The following is a 4019-nucleotide window of genomic DNA, read 5'->3' as shown; positions in this document are numbered from 1 at the left end:
ATCCCCATTTTAGAGATGAGCTAACTGAGGCGCGGAGAAGTGAACTGACTTGCCCAAGGTCACCAGAAGACAAGTGGGCGGGGGCTGATTTAGGAGCCAGGTCCTTCTGTCGCGCAGGCCCGGGCTGTAGCCACAAGGCGGCGCTGCTTCTCTCCTACAAGGGGATTCGGGGCGGCCGCGCCTCTCTATCGCCACCTGGTGGCCCTTGGCCCCCACAGCGCCGGCTACCTCCTTACCTACCTCCGTCTCCTCTAGGTCGCCTCTGACTCCCCTTCCACGGCCTCCCCCTGGCCTGGAACTCCCTCCTTCTCCACATAGGCCGGACCACTTCTCTCCCTTTCTTCAAAGCATTATTAAGGGCTCAACTCCTCCCATATGCCTTCGTTGATTAAGCCCTCTTTCACCCAAGCTTCTTGGCCCTTCTGCATCGTCAACACCCTTGGATCAGTAACATTTAGATATCTGCTATTTACCCTGCAGCATTTATGTGCATATCTGTAAACTATGCAGTCTGTATTCAGAAGTGTAGTGGGTATGAGCACAGAGGTTAATAGTAATAATACCAATACCAATAGTAATAATACCAAATACCAACATTATTAATAATAATAATGACAATAAATAATAACTGTGGTATTTCTTTAGCACTTAAAATATGCCAGGCACTATACTAAGCATTGGAGTAGGTACAAAAAAAAATTGGGTTGGACGCAGTCCTTGTCCCATGTGGAGCTCAAAGACCCACTCGACAGCATTCCCAATCAACAACCCTGCGGCGTTTATGTGCATATCTGTAAACTATGCACTCTGTGTTCAGAATTGCAGTGGGTGTGAGCACAGAGGGGGCAGTTAAGAGTAATGATAATAATGATGATTAATAACAGTGGTACTTCTTTAGCATTTAAAATATGCCAGGTAGTGTACTAAACATTGAGGTATACTAAAAAAAAAAAAAATGGGTTGGATGCAGTCCTTGTCCTACGTGGAGCTCACAGTCTCAAGACCCATTCGACAAATTAGGTAACTGAGGCACAGAGGAGTGAAGTGACATACCCACGGTCACACAGCAGACAAGCGGGGGAGTCAGCATTAGAACCCATTACCTTTAAACTCCCAAGTGTTTGCTCTATCCACTAATGAGAGAATTAGGTGAAAACACACTGGTGATTACTGAGCATGAACTGTGTGCTGAGCACTGTAGGACATGCTAGAAGAGTACAATACTGAGTTAATATGCTATTTGTTAAGCACTCACTATGTGCCAAACCCTGTTTTAAGCCCTAGGTTAAATGCGAGGTGATCAGATTTTCCCACGTGGAGCACACGTGCAACTGAGGAACAGAGAAGTTAAGTGACTTGCTCAAGGTCACACAGTTGACAAATGGCAGAGATGGAATTAGAAACCACAATCTCTGACTCCCAAGCCGGTGCTCTTGCCACTAAGCCTTGTGGTTCTGGGCAGGGAATGTGTCTGTCCTAGTGGACTCTCCCAAGTGCTTTGTGCAGTGCTTTGCACAGAGTAAGCACTCCATCATGTCTAGCGTTGTGAGACCTGGCATTGTGAGATCTGGTCCCGGAAGACACGCCCGAGTGAGTGATTATGGAGTCATGAGTCTCCCCGTCCCGCCCCCTGTCACCTGCTAAGAATCACATGTATTGGACACTTCAGACTCCAGGAGAGCCATTTGTCTGATAGAAAGGGAGTTGGGGGGCGAAAACCATCTAGGTTACAAACATGAGTCTTCCCAAAATGTGGACTGCCCAGTAGAGGTGAGCTTTGACAATTGCAGCTACGCCATCGTGGCTTGGGGGAAAGAGCACGGGCTTGGGCGTCAGAGGTCATGGGTTATAATCCCAGCGCCGCCACTTGTCAGCTGTGTGACTTTAGGCAAGTCACTTCACTTCCCAGTTACCTTATCTGTAAAATGGGGATTAAGACTGTAAACCCCACATGGAATGACCCAATTACCTTGTATCTACCCCAGAATTTACAACAGTGCTCGGTACATAGTAAGGGCTTAACATATACCATCATTATTCTTATCTTCCAATCTGTGTGGTTTAGTGGAAAGAGCAGGGGCTTGGGAGTCAGAGGTTGTGGGTTCTAACCCCATCTCTGCCTCTTGTCTGCTATGTGCTTGTCTGCTTTCCCTGGCCACTCTTCTCCCCTCAGGCCTCAGAGAAGCAGCGGGGCTCATTGGAAAGAGCCCTGGCGTGGGAGTCAGAGGTCATGGGTTCGAATCCCCGACTCTGCCACTTGCCAGTTGTGTGACTTCTCTGGGCCTCAGTTCCCTCATCTGTAAAATGGGGATGAAGACTGTGAACCTCACACGGGACAACCTCATTCCCCTGGATCTACCCCAACGCTTAGAACAGTGTTCTGCACAAAGTAAGTGCTTAAAAAATACCAGCATTAATTATTATTATCGTTACCAGCCGCTGTGGCCTCCGACCGACAGTTCGGGCCGCTCCACACAGAGAAACTCGGCCTGAGGTTGGAGTCGGGGCCTGAGGGAAGAGAGCGGGGGGCGAAGCCCAGGATTGCCTGTGCTGGTGCTCTGACTGCAGAGAGGACTGACTGACTGACTGACTGGCTAATTGGCTTCTCCCCGCCTTCTTCGCCTGCTGAAGGAACCAGAAAGAAAAAAAAACCCCGAAAAAAAACCCCTAAACGGCGTGCATCCAACCCCACAAATGGACGGGAAATGGTGGATTTGTCTCGGGCAATAGAGGCAATCGATTTTGAGCCTGCTGTGGCAGAACTCCTTGGCCCACACTTCCTTTGGGGGAGATCGTTCGTTTTCCATTGGATTCCAATTAAAAAAGGAGAAAAATCAATGTGATTAGGCTTCGGGAAAGTTCTGTGGAAAAAAGGATGATTCAATCAATTTGCCTTTCTTAATAATAATAATAACGTTGCTATTTGTTGAGCGCTTACTATGTGCAAAGCACTGTTCTAAGCTTTTGGGAGGATATAAGGTAATCAGGTTGTCCCACGCGAGGCTCACAGTTAATCCCCATTTTACAGATGAGTAACTGAGGCACAGAGAAGTTAAGTGACTTGCCCACAGTCACACAGCTGCCAAGTGGCACAGCTGTTCTACCAAGTCATAGAAAAACAAGAAGTCTTCACAAAGATGATGACTTAACTAGAGCTCAAAAAGTTACAGCTTCTGTGCAAAATAAATAATAATAATAATGGTACTTTTTAAGCGCTGATGGTGCCCTGAGCGCCTGGGTCGATCCAAGGGAATCAGGTTGTCCCAGGTGGGGCTCACAGTTTTCATCCCCATTTTCCAGATGAGGTAACTGAGGGCACAGAGAAGGTAAGCGGCTTGCCTAAGGTCACAGAGCAGACGAGTGGCAGAGCAGGGAGGAGAACCCACCCACGTCCACCGACTCCCAAGCCCGGGTTCTTGCCACAGAGGCCCGCTGGCAGGCCCCATTTTGGCTCTACGGCGCCTTTTCTCCCCAGACTTCCAGGCACCCGAGTGGGCAGAGTGAAAACAACTGGGAGGAAAAGCGCTTCCCTTTGGATCCCTTTGCACTCTGGGGAAAAGTAGACCAGTAGAGGTGAGGTTTGACAATTGCAGCTATGCCATCATGGCTTGGGAGTCAGAGTTCTTGGGTTCTAATCCCAGCTCCACCACTGCTCAGCTGTGTGACTTTAGGCAGGACACTTCACTTCTCTGTGCCTCAGTTACCTCATCTGTAAAATGGGGATTAACACTCTAAGCCCCACATGGAACAACCCAATTACTTTGTATCTATCCCAGAATTTAGAACAGTGCCTGGCACATACTAAGTGCTAAACATATACCATGATTATTATTATCTCCCAACCTGTTTGGCTTAGTGGAAAAAGAACAGGCTTGAGAGTCAGAGGATGTGGATTCTCATCTCATCTCTGCCACTTGTGTGACCTTGGGCAAGTCATTTAACTTCTCTGTGCCTCTGTTGCCTCATCTGTAAAATGGGGATTAAGCCTGGGAGCCCCATGTGGGACAACCTGATTACCT

The 4019-nt window shown here is 48.2% G+C and overlaps 1 long non-coding RNA gene across 1 annotated transcript; it reads left to right on the top strand.

Moving 5' to 3' along the window:
* Positions 1–1669: 1669 nt before the first annotated feature.
* On the top strand, positions 1670–2838 carry LOC114809227. Its single transcript, XR_003757002.2, has 2 exons — positions 1670–1770; positions 2437–2838. It is a non-coding gene; the product is annotated as an uncharacterized LOC114809227 (long non-coding RNA).
* Positions 2839–4019: the final 1181 nt, after the last annotated feature.

This window comes from Ornithorhynchus anatinus, chromosome 2 (genome assembly GCF_004115215.2).
Source record: "Ornithorhynchus anatinus isolate Pmale09 chromosome 2, mOrnAna1.pri.v4, whole genome shotgun sequence".
Lineage (NCBI taxonomy): Eukaryota > Metazoa > Chordata > Mammalia > Monotremata > Ornithorhynchidae > Ornithorhynchus > Ornithorhynchus anatinus.
The sequence above is the reverse complement of the archived record's forward strand: the minus strand, read 5'-3'. Positions and strand labels throughout refer to the sequence as shown.